The following is an 18,134-nucleotide window of genomic DNA, read 5'->3' as shown; positions in this document are numbered from 1 at the left end:
ACGGGTTCTGAACTGCAGGCACCCTTTGTTTGCTGCACAGGGGCTGTTACAACTATGGATCCCCAGCAGTAGCGGCAGCAAGAAGAGGCAAGGCACACATGAAGCGTAAAGGTGATGTTTACCATGCAGCTTTGGCAGCTGCAGCGAGTGCTGCACAGGGCTCCGAGCTATGTCAGGGTGCTGTGCATGTCTTGGGCTGTACATATTCTCACCTCCATGCTGATGGAGAATCCCTGTCAAATTCTCTGCCCTTGTCTCACCTGGCTTCCAAAATCCACACTCTTACCCCTTCCTGCTTAATTCGTTGACATTTAATCAAGTTCCCAGTAAAAAAAAACAACCAACTAACAAGCAAAAAAAGAAACACCTTACAAAATCTTGTGCCTAGCTTGTCATAATTTTTGCTTCCTCTCTTCTGTGTATCATTTTCAGCACCTGTTTTGCTCATCTGTTTCTTTTGTTAGCTGGTCATAGAATGATAGAACCATAGACTGTCCTGAGTTGGAAGGGACCCACAAGGATCATCGAGTCCAACTCCTGTCCCTGCACAGGACAACCCCACAGTTCACACCATGTGTCTGAGGACATTGTCCAGTCTCTTCTTGAACACTGTCAGGCTGTGACACTTCCCTGGGGAGCCTGTTTCAGTGTCCAGCACCCTCTGGGTGAAGAACCTTTTTCTTATGTCCAACCTAAACCTCCCCAGCACATTTTCCTGCCATTCCCTCGGGTTCTATCACTGGTCATTAAAGAGAAGAGTTCAGTGCCTGCCTCTCCTCCTCCCCTTGTGAGGAGGCTGTAGACAGTGATGAGCTCTCCCCTCAGTTTCCTCTTCTCCAGGCTGAACAACCCAAGTGGCTTTAGATGCTCCTCATACGGCTTCCAAACCCTTCACCAACTTTGTCAGGGCAGCTTCTCCTGCCGATTCCCCTGTGACAAGTTTTTTTGCCAAAGTGCAGTGATGGATACAAATACACAATCAGACTTACTGCCACAAATGGTGTCACTGCACCACTGAAATGCACGGAGCAGCAATTTGCTGAGAAGTAGGACATGCTTCCCAGGTGGCAGACTGCACCAACGGATTTCTTTCGACACTGGTACTCAGTACTGGTTCTGTTACATTGACTCTGGTGCACAGGCTTGCCCATTTAGGTGAAAAATGAGGGTGAGACTCATAGGAGGTAAATAAAGTTCAGTGTTTTATCTGTCTGCCCTGAAGAATAAGAACATTTTAAGACAGGAAAAAATAGCTTCTGGAGGTGTGTAGTTTTCACCTTTGATTATAGGTGGAAACTGAAGAACCAGTTTAGGTTTTAAGTTTGGCTTTCAGGTAGCTAAAGGAATACATCCTATGGATGCCAGCCTGCGAGATCTTGCAGATATTCATCTTACTCTTTTTTTTTTTTTTCCATATAGTTTTGCAATAAATATAACTACACAACACTGAGGTGCTACTAAACTTTATGGTTTGACATTTTAATGTTCATGTACATTTTTCAGAACCATATTGTTTTTGCATGGATCAGACATATTTTATCTCTATTCAGGTTTCTGAATATACTGAACAATAATCTGCTTGGCTTTGCTGCTGATTATATGTCAATGGTTAAGACTGCAAGGAAAACTGAAAAACCTGACTGACTGATGAGTAAAGTCAACATTCTTTGGTTTTGGATGCGGATGCCAGGTAAGAGGTCTTAATTCTTTAACAGTTATGTGAGAAATAACAACTTAGATAGGGCAAGAATTATGAAGAGAAAGAGTTTTAAAACAATCATATATTAAGTGTCATGTACTCAGCAGGTTAGGCTGGTCAGATCTAATGACTGTATTTGTAAGACATACATAGGAAAGTAAAATATTTCATACATTCTCCACCTCTGGGAGATTACAAAAAAAAAAAAAAATTACTCAAGTCTGGAAATGTATTTTAAAAGCCTCTATATATGATAGTAAAGACTGTTCAGATATATGCACATTAAACTCTAATCTAGATTTGAAAGGGCATTTGGACCTCAAGCTATAATTGTACATATAAAGAAAGAAATTTCAGGGAGAATGTTATTCAATTTGTCTGGAAATATCAAAGTGACATGGAAAAACATTAGGTACCAAGTTGTCTCTGGTTTTACTGTGTAACTCTGTGAAGTTCTTTGAAAGTTTCATCCTTTCTAACCTGCAACTGGAATTTGGCAAGGCAAAATTTGGCACCTTGGAATATCTTTTAATTCTTAAACCAGATCAAGACAGGTATTTATTTGACTGAGCCTTGCCTGTTTGCAGATAAAGTGTAACACCTTACCTTACTGAGCTCAGGAATACTCAACAAGAAGATGAGATTTGATTTCATTTCATTTTTTATTCCCCTTTTTGGGAATCCTTCAGACAGCTCTCTGACCAGAAGGAGATCTTCCTTTCATGTGCATAATCCTATCATCTTTGATATTCCCTCAGTTTACCATTCTCTTCTGAATATTTCTTTTGTTGGTTTTTTACTCCTTGAATTTTTCTCACAAAAAAAATTATGTAACTGAATCCCAACTCTGAGTTTAGAAGATCACTCTGCTCACAGTAAGAAGGGATGCTCCCAGTCCCTTGCTTTCTGCTTCGTCTTACCATGAGTCATCCCTCACACTGATCATGGTCTGTGTGAAATTCAGTCAGAAATAAGTTTACTCCATGTGACATGTCTACTCTTCATTCAGACAAGCACCTGGAGGCCTGCCTGATTAATCCCTGAGTGACCAATACACCAAATGGCACAGCACTGTATTAGAGAGATAACCTCAGTCCTCAGAAAGGTGAAGGTGCATCAGATCATCACTGGGCTTCAATTCATAATCAGGCCCAATTTTCCAGGTACAGCGCTGACTGCAGAAAAGCTTGTCCATGTGTTTTGGTCTTTGCCAGATAAAGGATACTCTAAACTCACTTCACAGCATAGGATACACCATATGCTATAAGACACGTGTCATCTGTCCTCATTTTCCTGCAGACTAACTCTTTAAAAACCAAATACTGCAATAATACAAAACCTGCCAACTTACCCTTCTACTTCTTGTGTGAACTCCAAGGTTTTTGCCACTTGAGCTTATTTTTGTAATAATATCTACAGAGACTCGCTCACCATTCGCAATAGCCAGAAAACACAATGACTCAAACACCCAAGCAAGGGCTAGGCAGAAGCACGGGGGAAACCCTTATCTTGTTTTCCAGTCTTTGGATGCCCTCTGTGTCTTCATCTTGCTGGAAGATGAAGTTGTCAGAACTGGTTAGCACTGCCAGGATGAGATTATTCCATTCCTTAGGTTAAACACGTAAGCATTTGAAGGATTGAGGCCATCATTCCTAAAACTTTAATAAACTTTACAGTAGAAATAAGTTTCCCTTAACCCCATTTATTTAAACAATCCATATTGTTTTATATAGAGGAAACTATCCAATGCAAATACAGCTAAATATTTTAATGGTTTACACATTCATTTTAGAAAGTTTTCTTTTAATTTGTTAACTTTTGTTCCTTTGAACTGGCTCAACCTACTCATTTAATCCCTTGAGCTTTCAAGGGACAGCTTGCAGAAAGTTATATACACAAATATAACAAACATTTCAAATAAAGCACGATGCATAAAGCAGAGAAAGGGAAAAATTTGACAACAGCTGCTAGATTTAACACTAATAGTTTTGAAAGATTTTGGCTTTAAGGTTAAGAGTATCTTATGACAATAAGCAGACTTTGTATATAATGTCAACAGCCCTGTTGCAACATGTCCAGTTTTAATTTATTCTTGTTCTCTTGCATAAGACAAATAATATAATTATGTATGTCTGGTTCATGACATTCAAGTTGGAAAAAAATCAAATAAATCATGTTTTTTTAAGAACAGCAACTTCTAAAGTCTTTGGCCTACGTCCCTTATTAACATTAGAGACATTTTTGTCTGAAAGTGATAACCTGAAAGCTTGCAAGTATTTATTTATTTTGATCAGATTTCATCTTTTTGAGCCTCTTTGCTTCCGAATACGCTAGTGGTAACTAGTATCCTCCTTAGTCTTTCTTTATTTTTCTTTTTATGTGAAAAGAACATTGCAAATGATACCAATTACCTGATTAGCAAAAAGTTTAAGAATCTAAGGGCTGCACTCATAAAACTTTGAGGCTCCATTTGAATCAGTTAGGCATGCTGACAATTTGGAAATATTTTTATTTCCTTCTTTCTTATAATGGAAAGATAACACAAGGGATGTTAAAACTGTATATTAATCACACATTATAGCATATATGGTGTTTTGGTGTGTTTCCTAGGATAAGTCATCAATCAGTAAAACTGTTTATTTGTATATACATATTAAAAAAATAAAAAAAGAAGAAAAAATACTCTTTTTTAGAATCATATTCTTAGCTGATATAAAGCAGCCTCACATTAATCCTCTCTGTGGAGCTCTTTACACATAAGGTGAAATTAATTTCACATGATTTTAGATGTCTCGTGTAACAGACAGTTATTATCAAATATGTAAGCTTCTATTATACTTACATGATGGAGAATTAGGCACTTTGGCATGATGACATACATATTTGTCTGATACTTATGTTCAGAAAGGACCCTAAAAACTGGGAGAACCTGTATCTTTCCTTTGAATCTGAAGGAAATCTAGAGTGTGGGTTATTTCAGACATATAACTTCTAGGTAGTTTTAGGCAAACAGTAAAATGCACTCCAGGTGGAGATAAGGACTTTTAATAAAAATTGCCATATCTACTTTAAATTAAAATAACAATATGTTTTAATAGTTTCAAATAATGCTTTTTGGTCCCTTAAGGAGGATGTAATAGGGTGAATTAGTGCTTAGGGTTTTTTTCTAAGCATTTGTTTTACACAGAGGGACTACGCTGACTTCAGTGAAAAATTTCCTGAGTTAGAGATTAAACAAAATCAAGATCTTACTAAGGGAAAGACAAGATAGTACTAAGATGGATGGCAAAAATAAGGTCTAATATAGAATACATAGGCTTAGCATGAAATGTGCGTGGAGAGCTTGGAAAGTACACTAGTGACATGTATCTGTGTAATGGTTCCAAAGCATTTTCTTTTGGATGATATTAAGACTTTTTAAAACAAACATATGCTCATTCTAATACTGTTTTGAAGTAAATGTATTAATGCAAAAATGTCCAAACAAATGTGCCAGATTTCCTCAGGGTTTAACTCCCACAGCAGCAAAAGAAGTAGTCCAGAGTGTTTGAAACACTTTCCATAGAAGCATTTTTACCATGCCAAGAATCAAAGCAGGAGTCCTGTGCAGTTGTGGTGATGCAGAAACCTCCGTTGTACATACATTGCAGGAAATCTGCTGTATCACAAAGAGAGAAGAGTCCAGGCATCATTCTTCTGGGTGTAAGATGCAAGAAAGCCAGGGAGGTTTTGCTTTATGGTATCAATACAGGCTGGAGGATAAAAGGCCTGAGAGCAGCCCTGCAGAGAAGGACTTTGGAGTACTGCTGGATGAAAGATTGGACATGAGCTGGCAATGTGCACTTACAGCCCAGAAGGCCAGGCATATGTTGGGCTGCATCAATAAGCATGGTCATCAATAAGCATGGCCAGCAGGTTCAGGGAGGTGATTCTGCCCCTGTCCTCTACTCTGGTGAGACCCCACCTGGAGTCCTGTGTCCAGCTCTGGAGCCCTCAGTACAGTACAGACATGGATCTGTTGGAGAGGGGCCATAATGAGGCCACAAAAATGGTCAGAGGGCTGGAACAGCTCTGCTGTGAGGACAGGCTGAGAGAGTTGGGGTTTTTCAGTGTGGAGAAGAGAAGGCTCCAGGGAGACCCTATAGCAGCCTTTCAGTACTTAAAAGGGGTCTATAAGAAAGATGGAGACAGACTATTTAGCAGGGCCTGTAGTGACAGGACAAGGAGTGATGGTTTTAAACTAAAAGAGGGGAAATTCAGGTTAGATATCAGGAATATTTTTTTTTTTTTACACTGAGGGTGGTGAAACCCTGGCCCAGGTTGCCCAGAGAGGTGGTAGATGCCCCATCCCTGAAGACATCCCAGGCCAAGCTGGATGGGGCTCTGAGCAACCTGATCTGGTTGAAGATGATCCTGCTCATTGCAGAGGGGTTGGACAAGTTGACCTTTGAATGTCCCTTCCATTATATGATTCCATGATTCTATGAGTTATCACTGTTACAGGGGTAGAGACCATGAAAAGATTCTCATCTGAGAGAAGGGAGCAAGAAAGAGGCTAAGCAGTGGGAAGACCTATACCTTTGCAGGTACACCCATGCACTGTCACTGTGTTGAATCAAAAGACATCACCCTCAGTACAAGGGCTAAATCAGGGTCCCCCTGTCACATATATCAGCAAACATACAGGAGCTGCAGATGACAGTGCAGTCCTCCAAACCCCAGCAATCTGCACAGTATCAGGTAAAACTGACCCCACCTTACTTCTCAGAAATAGGAAGACCTGTGATCAGTCATAGGGTGATGACATCACTGACTGCTTTTATTTCTTCACATTTTGAAACAGTTATGTAAATGGCATTTTACAGGGAAACTTATTTTTTAAAAAAATAGACTTGCTTCTTGGTTTGCTACCAGTTCAATCAACAAAACTTTCCCACTAGGTTCTGCATTATTCTTCAGTAAAAACGTTGGTAAAAATGCACTGGTGCACCCAGGCAGGCAGAATCCCAGTGCTTTGGGGATAATCCTTTAATACCTATAAGGTATTCAGCCAGAGTTTTGCAGGCAGAAGACTGAATCAAGCATTTATTAACCAGATGATCTTGTTACTCCTATGAAGAACCTTGGATAAATTTTTGCATTTAAAACTCTTTATCTACTGTAGATGCCAGACATGGATTTACTAGAAGGGAGAGAGAAGGAGGGAGAAGAGGAAATGCTGAGAGAACTCTAACCACTCCCATTACTACTCATTAGCTCAGTACATAAAACTGCAGTCCCTGCTGCAACCCTCAATTCACTGTCTCTCCTTTCATATTAGGCCTTTGTTCACTGCCCAAAAAACTCCAACACTATCCAAAACACTGTGCAGATATATATCAACTCGAGTTCCTGGCTTGTGTATGTATGTTGACTCTCTATGCATGCAGATGTATATATGCACGTATACACATGTATACATAAATAAATAAATAAATAAATATCCACAAAACCAATGATTTTTTCCTAATAAATTATTTGTGTTTATTAGTACTTTGTTTCTTGGCCTTTTCTTGGGTAAAATGCTAAATTACTGTTTTTTCTTTCTTTCTTTCTTTATAGGGGTCAGACTGCATTGTTGAATCACTTTAAATCCTGAGTCAGGAGCGTGTCACAGAGTTATAAAACTGTACTGTTGATGGAGCAGCCAAGTGCTGATAGGAGAGCTATTGATTGCAGATCTACTTTTAGATTGGATTTGTGCTCTGCAGTCCTTTTACCTGGTCATAAAATATAAGTGGCATTTACAAAAAAATAGCAGCCCGCTTAGGAAGTCTCTTAACAGGTTTTTTGAGCTTAAATGTACATTCCTTCAAGTACCTGTTAATTACTTTACTGTGATGATGTGCACCTGTACAATATCAGGCTGCCCACAGAGACATTGTTAACCTGCCCGTCAGCCATTTACTGACCATGATTCACAGTCAAGAGGTCTAGGATTATTGTCTACTGGGAATTATATTTTAGCAGTACAACAGTGTGTTGGAGATGTCTTAATGGCTGCTCAAGTGAGATTGTTATAAAGCCTGCATTGTTGTTCTAGCCAGCACACAGCCCAATTGCTTTCTAAGTTATGGCATCAGCAAGCACCAGGTCATCTGCACTTAAATCACATGCACATATCCAAAATGTTAATGTGGTAACTGGTAGCAATGTATACGATACTTTTAACCTCCAATTTGGTGGGTGCCTGGGATCAGATTATATGAAGTGTGCATGTATACTTCAACCTTTAGGGCTACAGCAAGCTTTGCTGATTTTAAATGTCATCGTAAATTTTGCCTTGAACAGCTCACCTCAGCTCATGTGCAGCTTTCCCCTCGATAAGCTGGAGGATAAAGAGTATAAGTAGGTTGCATTAACACTCGTGTACACCTCCTGCATGCCCCAGCTCATGAGTTTGCTAGACATGTGTTCAGATGAGTAAATATGGCAGGTACAGCACCCCTTCTTATATCTGCCTTTCTTTTAGACAAATACCCCCGCGCTGATGCGTACACACACAGAGGCAGATGAATACATGTATAGTCATGTACATGCACTGCATCACAGGAAAACAGTGTAGGGAGACTGTAGAAACTCAATTTTCTAAACATTTTGCTGATTTCTTCCCTCACCACCACTGTGGAAGAGACTGAGCACATTGGCTGAGTTCTGCTGCGAATCACTGAAGCAAAACATATTTGTCTTCATATTGAGTGCCAAGGTGTCTGTGGCATGTAGATGAGGCCTTTAGCAACATTATTTCTTTTCAAAGTCACAACCAACAGGTTAAACCCTCCTGATTTTTAAATTTTTTTTAAATTTTGCTCTTGGCGATGGTGTGCAGGCATTGACATACCCAAGCAGATGTAGAAAGCAACAAAAGAATTTCTAGTGGGTTTGGAGTCTATAAAGTTTCCTGGCAGAACTTGTAACTTGAGCTGATTGGAAATATTGGATATTTCCCACAGAAAAAACACAACAAACTTCCCCAAACACAACAGCAACAAGAACACATGCACCATCCCCCTACCTCAAATTTTCCACTGAAAAACTGTGGAGTACAAAAACTTCGCTTAATCATACCAGTTTCCTTCTCAACAACAAAAATTTTTCTGCAGATCCTCTTCTATTTTAAAAACATATTAGTAACTCCTCCCAGTTTTCAGCCAAAAGCAAATTTGAAGGAAGATGTTCTAACTTATCTCATTGTAATGTCAAGAACTTGACTAGAGAAAACATTTGAATACTTCAGGGCATCTGATATTACCTAATATTATATTAAGAGGGGTCTTCCTCATCTAATGGATTTGTATTCTAATAGTGTTGCTGCAAACATTACCTCCTTCAGCTACCACACCATCACTGAAATGGCACAGTATTCAAACAACTTTTTATCAAAAACACAGAAGTGGAATTTTTAACAGATGGTCTTTTCACAGCTTTGAAAGCTTTACAAGGAATGAGCTAAACACATTGACTTGGGCGGAGGGAGAGGTGGTGCAGGGAAGCAAGGAGGGAAGGCAGAAAGGAGAAGAGATTTTCATAAGTTCACAGAGAGGACTTTTTTCCCCACATTAAAAAACAAAACTAAACTAAACTAAAAATTATCCTAAGTTTCGATGGGATCGGAGTGAGAGCAATGCTGAATGCTTTGGAAAAAAAAATCACACTCTCCAATGTTATTAATATGAGTCATAATTAGAGATGGAACATTTGATCCAAACCCCAATTAACTTCAGGGGAAATTTGGATCCAAACTTTATGGCTTGAATTTATTTGCACACTGCGCCAAGTCAGAACTCCTGACCCAGTGCTGTCCAATCCCTCCCACATTAACAAATCCTTTGGGGAATTAGAGATGCATATCTGGTTCAAGATCTGACATTTGTGGTTTGGAGCTTGTTTGACAGTATATCTTGCACATAAAGAGCACTTTCCACCTCAAAACGCCATTTGTGGTTTAAAAACTGTATCTATAGAGGATTCTTAGGAAGAAACCAGTAAAGTCAGGTAACATGCTTTCTTCAACATGTTTGCAAATAAGATGAAAATGCTTAAAGATTACCAATTTTCTCAAAATTGTTTGTCTTTTGATTCAGAAAATTATCCCTGGAGCTGTAGGTGCATTTCCAGTTCAGACAGTGATCCCGAGGGTTTGACCATCTCTTTCTAGCTCATGGGAAATCCCACTGATTTCAGTTTGATTATTCATCAAGCAAGTCACTACACAGCCTGAACACGTGTGCTTAAACTAGGCTTTGGTGTCATGGACAGACCTGGGAAATGTGCCTGCTAATCCAAGACTTTTGTAGGACCATGTGATGTTTCATGTCGATAACATCTGACAGTGAGATCTCCAAAGAAATGTATAAGGAGGTTCAGGTGGTTGTAGATTGAATACTTTATTTTAAGATCAGTAAAATGAACTTTAACACTGTTAGGACTCTGGAATGCATTAGAAAACACTTTTTCCCACAAGGCAAAATAACTAAAACAAACAAAAAATGTGACATTAAACATAATTGAATGTTACCCAATTTATGTAGCTCTAGGTCAGATAGGTTATGACCTGATACATTTTTTCTTCCACCCTATCTAGCAATCTTGTTCAAAATTACTGCAAAATATTGTCTTTAGGAAGTCAATCATTAATTATTTATGAGTAGCATTTTACTGAAGGAGTTTAAGCTGTTTGTTTGAGTTACAAACTCCATGGAGAGTTGTGTAAAACCTATTTTCCCACCTTTTTGGTCAGTAAGTGGTTCATTATTTGTAGAGTATACACAAATATTTAGGAGGTAGCAGCATCTCCAGGATAAAACATTTGCCTCAGGAAGAATTGCTCTTCTTAGTTTCGCTGTGTGACTTAGGGTGATTCACTTCTCACTCTGTGGCCCCAGTTTCCCATCCTGTAACTTGGTACGTGTCTTTCTTTTCTTTTATTTTTTCTTTTTATTAATGGAGATTTGTATGCTCTCTGTATGAAAAGTCCTACACAGGACTTGTGTTTTTATATTTGTGAGAGCAACCTCAGAGTCTAAGTAGGACAGAATACGAAAGAGGTGGCAGGATCAACCTTTGGTAGCCATCAGAGAAAACATTTGATGTTTTATCTACAGCAGGACAGGCTGTACAGTGGTAATATCCTAAAGGACTGATCTAACAATGATGACATTACTGAAGCAATAAAATGGAGGAACCACAGGTCAGTGTTCAGAAGACTACATGGCACGTTGTCTTGGTCTATAATATAATCAGCTGTATATTGCACAGAGGCAAACCTGTGAATCCTCTGGCTGTGCTGCAGTCCAACAAGATAATACAGGCGGAGCAGCTGAGACACAGAGTTGTGCTGAAACAGTCCTGTGTCATGCAGCCTGGAATTACCTCACACATGGGCAATGAGCCTGGGTCTGCCTGCACTGGCAGATGCGGACATACCCTCAGCTGCATGCAGTCAGATTTCCACCAGCAACACAGAAGGACCTAAAACTTCATATTCATATCCTAATTTTCCAAAGATTGGCCAGTATTTTGAGTTAAGTATCCAGCTCTTCTTACTTTCACTGCTCAGCTAGATCCAAGGACTATGAGCAGCAGGCTCTTACCGTTCTGTTAAAACACTAGTCTATGTTATGATGCAAGAAAGCAATCAGAGCTTGCTTAGTTCAGGTCTCTCCAAGCTTCTTCACAGCTCTCAGGCTGTACCTGGTTTGCCACGTAAGAACAAGAGAAATTCACTGGTGGTAGAAAGGCTTCCTATAGATTTTGGCTTAAATTGGGAATCTAGGCATAGACAGAAAAGCAAATACTTGTTATAATTACAACACATTGATTTACTGCCTTCTGGGAAAGAGTATAGCACTGCAGTACTAACAAAGTTGTTCGTGACTCTGTGTGTATATATATAGGTGTACATATATATGTACATATGTATGAAAGTAAGTGAAATATTCCAGATTGACATCACTGTAGCAGAAAAAAAAAAAAAAATTGGCCTCACACACACTATAGGATTTTTCCTTTTCTTTGTTCACAAAATGTATTTTACCATGGGTGATAGAATTTGTGCATCATGAATATTTTATACCAGACTTTAGCCAAAGCCATGATATATCCCAGAAATTAACTTAGAGAAATCTGGTTCTCATTATTCTCTGATCTTCATTGATTTATTTGCTTTCTTGAACAAAGAATTTTAGACCCCTAATTCGGTATCTACTTAACTTATTCTTAACCCTTCCATGGAGGGGGGGTAGGAATAATTTATTTCTTGGGAAAGTGTTGAATCACTCTTTTTTCATGCTATTGGACTAACTTCTTCTATTATTTGCATCAGCATAAATCAAAATATTTTACATCCATTCAAGTAGAATTTGGGCCATCCTGTCTACTGTTGTATTTGCATTTGAAAAACTTAATGGCTTGATGAGAAGAAAAAGAAATGCAGAAACATACTAATCTGAAATGGAAATGTATATATTCTTTAGATATCTAAGCCCTAAACTGCAACTCATTCTCTTCCCTCCTCCTATTTCAATCCCCACCCAGCATTTGAGTAACTCTGAAAGCATCTGAACTCATCAGGCACACCACATTTGGACCTGGACGTTCTCTAGGCACCTGCAGTTCTGCATTGTGTGCATGCCCAGATCTACCCAGGCTTTAATGGGATCCAGAAACTCAGCTGCATGGTGCCAAAGTTCCCTAAATGGCTTAATCCCATAAACATGCCTAAAGCCCAGTTCATATGTTCTTGTAGGACCAGGCCTCTCACAAGCTGTAATAATTTCTATTATCTTTTAAAACAGCTTTCTGGAAAAGAAGGTGGTGTTCACTGGCTTTTACAAAGTAGTCAGCTTAATGGTGGATTTACCCGTGAGGTTTTTAAACTGAGAAGAATGCCTTCCACAGCTTGAGGAGGACTTAACCCCCAGCTCCTCATGCCCTACAGAGTTCTATATCCATCACATAACAGTGTGGTATAAAATACGATCCTGGTTACTACTCTGTTTGAAGCCGTGATATTTTGCCATAAAAACAGCAATGTTCCTGGGTTGAGGAAGGAACAACGGGTGCCCCTACATTATTTATGCATTTAGCTTACATGGCAAAAATAAAACAAGAACAAAACCAAAAAATATTTGGAAGTCAGGTGTTTTATTGTAAATCCCTTATAGTTCCTATTTGTTACACAAATAAGATGAGCTCAGGTTGAACAGCATAAGAAAAATACTGTGTAGCTCAATGGCAATGAAAAGTATTTCTTCTCCTTCAGTACAAGAAGACACTCAAACCGTGATCTCCAAATTCCTAGCAGTTGCCTTTCTCTGGATAGACACAGCTTCATCACCTTTACCACATTCTACTGTTCTTAGAAAAAAATGATACATAGACAGACATAGGAGGCAGTTGGCCTCCAGATGGGGAGAAGCATCATCCCGATATTGTAATTTAGGTGATCAAACTATGAGAAGCAGAGGAAGCTTAGACAATGTCATGAGTCAAGAAACAGCCCACTGAAGATTAAAGCTGAAGCAGGAGATATTATTGCCACACAGTGACTTATTCAGCCTTTCTGGTAGGGTTCACTGTGATTACTAACACAATGCAGTAAAGGGCTGCTTTTTGAAATGCTGAGCATGCACAACTTCTCACAACTTCCCTAAAAACAAAAAAGAAAGAAGGCCATAAAATGGTGGGATCTGGTTTTCTTTAGGTTCAGCAAGTCTTGAGCCATTTAACTTCAATATAAGTGTTTTAAAAATAATTATTTTTTTAAAAACCCTTTTGAACAGCAATTTTGCCAGAATCTATCTAACTCAGAGGGCTAGTATTAAGACCTAGGACTTCTTACCTCACGGCCATGATTTTAAATCAAATAAAGAACTACACTGACAGAATCTATCATTTGGTATGCATTCAGTAGCTTGTGTGAAAATAGACAGCTATGCCAGGCAACGATGCCCGTTAATTCCAGCAGTTAACAGCACTTAAGCATGTCATTGTTGTGTTTCAGCTTACAAACATGACTACACATTTCATCACTGACCCATTAATGTATTAGTTTGACACCTTGTCCTGGATAAACAGATCCCTGCTGGAAAGAAACCCACTTGTGGTCACACATGAACTCCTCTGGCTACAGGTAAAGAACAGTTGGAGTGGACTTTGGGTTCTCTGTCCCCACCACTGCAACAGACATCTCACACTGCAGCTCTCCATCCTTCTAGTTTGTATCATACAACCCTTCTTATTAGCAAATTGTGTTATGAACATCACTAATATTAAAGAAGAGATTATGTTGTGTATTTTTAAAATCATGTTCTTTTCTGGAGAAAATATTCCATAAAATTCACCTGAGAACCTAGATTAGATTGTCTTAGATTTTTACCCTATTTTAAAATGCTTTAACTGGTTTATGATGTTTAGAATTTTCTTCATATTATGATTTATCCTGCTTACATTGCTTTATTTTGAATAGAAAATAACCATAAGAGGTGCATAAAGATTTTCAGTGATAGTATCTGGTCAAAGCATGCCAAAGCATCTAGATTCCTACTAAATGTTTTTCATAACTGATTAAGCTAGAAGACACTTGTAAGCTGGGAGACCCACAACTTTCTAAAATAGTTTAGTAATGTCACTCTCTCCTATATTATGTCCCCACCAAATCAGCATTTCTTAAGGTTAATCACGCAGATGAAGACAGGTATGTGGGTTTGTCTGGAACAGTAAAACTTCGTAGCATTAATACATTTGTTCTTTTACTAAGTGGACTAAAAATGGTGTGTCACTATTTGCAGGTCATCTTTCATGTGAAATATCAGAAATATATTTAGTCTTACTGAAAATATTCTGACTTTACTACTTCTTTTGTTTTGTGCATTATTCAAAAAGTTGAAAGATAAAATAATATCCCTTAACATTTTACACTTGTTTGCAAAAAAACCTTCCATGAATCTGAAGAAATTCGTCCTCTGGAACCAGCAGAGACACTGCTCCTAAAAAAAGCATATTGCTCAGGTTTGAACTTAGAGAATGTTGTTGTGAAACTTGTTCTATTTGAAATTAAATTCCCCAAAATGATAGAAATAAATGGATATCTAATTTCCTTCATGCAAGGCTGAAAATTCACTCTTATAATGCACTACTGAGTGAGCAAATAAACAGCAAACTCCCTGTTTCCTGTAGTGTGTTAGCTACCTGTTTATTGCTGAAATGACTCGTGTCACTAATGGTTTTTAAAATTCCTGAACACAAAGTTTTACCAGTCACACAAGAAGACCATAGTATTAGTGCTATACTCATAGGCTGCCAGCCAATCTTTTAATAGGCCATTGGATGTATAACACAATGAACATGAGGGATTATTATAAATAAACTTGTATTATAGAATAATTTCAGTTGGAAGAGGCCCTCAGGATTATCAAGTCCAATCAAAACCTAACTCTAGCACTAAATCATGTCCCTAAGAGGGACATTTTGGTCTTTAGATATTTTCTTTGTCTTTTCCTTGAGGAGTGATAAATACAGTGTTTTGTTTGTTTGTTTGTTTGTTCGTTTGTTTGAGGGGGAAGCATAAGCAAAGACAGCAGAGCTAGTTTAAATTTTTTATGCAAAAGAATCCATTAAAAATGCTCTTGGCTGTCTGTGCCCTTGAGTCTCATGAGTACAGTTGGCAAGAATAGAAAATCACTTATGGACTAAACAAATGATATAGTGTATTTCCTAGCCTTTAAAATCCTTTAATGTGTCCCCAGCAACCCATGTAATTTAGGGAGGAACATCAGAAAGTTTGGATTCTTTTCTGAACCTTGTTCAAAGAATTCCAAATACTTGGGGTTGTAAAAATGGAATGGAAATTCTATAAGAAAAGTATTTCTTTCATATTTTCATATCTTCTTCATGGAGTTAGTTGGTATAGGTCTCTGCAGAAATTAAAGACTGTGGAACAACTGCAGAGGTTAACAATAGTTTTCTAATGTCAGTAATTTGATGATCTGTGTTTCAGTTGATTCTTAGGCAGTAGGAGCTATTCCTTTTTGGGACAATGGTAAGGCCTGATGAACAGGCTTGACTAATTTATTTAATTTCACTGGGATGTACTTTAGGGATTAATAAGGAACAGCAACTGATGTCTTGCCACATGCTTTCTGGACTGTGATTTCTTTGCTCTTAGCTGTTTCACAGCCTTTCTCAAGCCCAGAAAACAATCATAAATCAAACTAAATATTTATATAGCTTTTTGACATTTTTCATGCGTGAGTGAAAAAGACGATGGGTAAGCTGGTCATAAAAATTCCAAGGAAAAATATTTTATGGAAATTTGCCGATTTGTCAAAATACAAATGCTTTACAGAGGCTATTTGATTCTGTTGATACTGCAGTGGATGTAAAGAGGATCTATCATGCTTGCAACTACACTGCACTGAGGGAATGAACACTGTTCAGAATACATCCCATGAACACAGACATGAAATATGTAATTGGAAATGGTCCTGGTTTTTACTAGTGGAATGCAAAACAGAATTTGGTCTCAGATTTCTGCTTTGAGAATTTTGAAATCTAAAACACATCTGGGAGACCTTTTTAGGTTGGAGTAAGTAAATTCAGTAACAAGGATAATTGGTGAATAAATGTATAATTCAAGATCACTATTAACTAACCTAGGTGACCAGAATAGGCACCAAGGCTCTAGAAGATAAAAACAGAATATTAATTTTACCCAAAGACAAGTTTTTGAGTCGAACATGAAAAACGGGTCAAAATAGAACAAGAATGTTAAATCTATCCGGTAGGAAAGGTTGGGCACACCATTTGTCTGACATCTCGCTTTCCGAGGAAATATTCATATGGCACAAATCCATTTGTGAAAGATTCAAAATATGATGGGACTAGGGTATCTGGGTAAGCTGCAGGCTTATGAATACTGGAATTGAAATGGCTAGGGGATTTGGGTTATTTTTATGTGAAAACAGTGTGGATCATGTGTAGAACTTGGGTCTTCTTCACTCCATGATGTTTGCAATATGCATCTGAACAATCAACACAGCCACTGCAAGAAGGAAATCATGTAGAGTTATACAGTATTGTGAGCTACTATTTAATATTATAACAGCCAACAGGACCAGAACCGTCTCATGATGTGCCTGCATTTAGCCAAACAATTACAGAATCGTGGAATTACAGAATCGTAGAATCGCAGAATCAGAGAGTGGTTGACGTTGGAAAGGACCTCTGGAGATCATCTAGTTCAACCCTGCTGTCCAAGCATGTCTAGATGGCTTTTGAATGCCCCAAGGAGGGAGACTCCCCAAACTCCCTGTACAACCTGTGCCAGTGCTTGGTCAGTTATCTCAGTGAAAAACTATTTCGTGCTACTCAAGAACCTCCTGTCTTTCAGTTTATGCCACCGAAAAGAGCCTGACTTGCCCTGCAGATGTTTGTATGCATTGATAAGATCCCTCCACAAACCTTCTCCAAGGTTGAACAATCCCAGCTCTCTCAACCGTTCCTCATATGAGAGATGGTTCAATCTCATAATCATCTTAGTGGCCCTTTGTTGGAGTTTCTCCAGTATGTCTATGTCTCTCTTGTGTGGGGAAGCCCAGAACTGGACACAGTAAAACAAGTCAAACCTAAGAACAGTGTTAAAAGATAAGGTAAGGTTTGAAGTCAAATATACAAAATATAGAAAATGGTGAAAGTCTAGTTCTCCTCAAGCAGCATAAATTCAGCTTCTATGCATGTGTGCATTATTATAAGGTCTTGAATTAAATGTTTGCATACTACTTCCACAATGGAAAAAAAAAAAATCAACTAAAGAACAAAAGAACCACAAAAACTAATTTATATTGTCAACAACTTCATATCTTAATTCTATCCTATCACATGTCAGAAACTGAGGTACAAATCAACATAAACAACTTCCGGCTGTTTTTGTTGGCTTTGGTGCTGTGCTTTGTTTTATTTGAATTTGTTGGTTTGTTTTTTGGTATTTTTTGTGGTGGTTTGTTTTTGTTTGGTTTTTTGTTCATTTGTTGTTTTGAGGTTTTTTTTTTGATAAGTAGAAAATTCACATGTGCCAGTGGTGAACGTCTGTAGTGACATGTAGGGGGTAGTCAAATCCCAGCTACTGAAACTTGTGGAGGAACTATATCTGACTTTGGTAACCAGCTCACAGATCAATACGAGGTGCCCTATTAAAAGTTTTTCCCGAAGTTAATACCTAAATTTCTTTTAAGGTGAATGGATGAAGGGAGGTGTCTGAAGTCATACAGGAGTAGTTCTTCTTAGCCTGATTTAGGCATTTGGAATTCCTTCATGCTTTCGCTCTTACCTGTTCTTTCATTATTTAGGACAAACTTAGATGATCTAAACACTTTTGGGATGACTGATTGAAGGAAGG

The sequence above is a fragment of the Patagioenas fasciata genome, chromosome 3, assembly GCF_037038585.1.
Source record: "Patagioenas fasciata isolate bPatFas1 chromosome 3, bPatFas1.hap1, whole genome shotgun sequence".
NCBI classification, from domain to species: domain Eukaryota; kingdom Metazoa; phylum Chordata; class Aves; order Columbiformes; family Columbidae; genus Patagioenas; species Patagioenas fasciata.
This window is presented reverse-complemented; position numbering follows the sequence as displayed.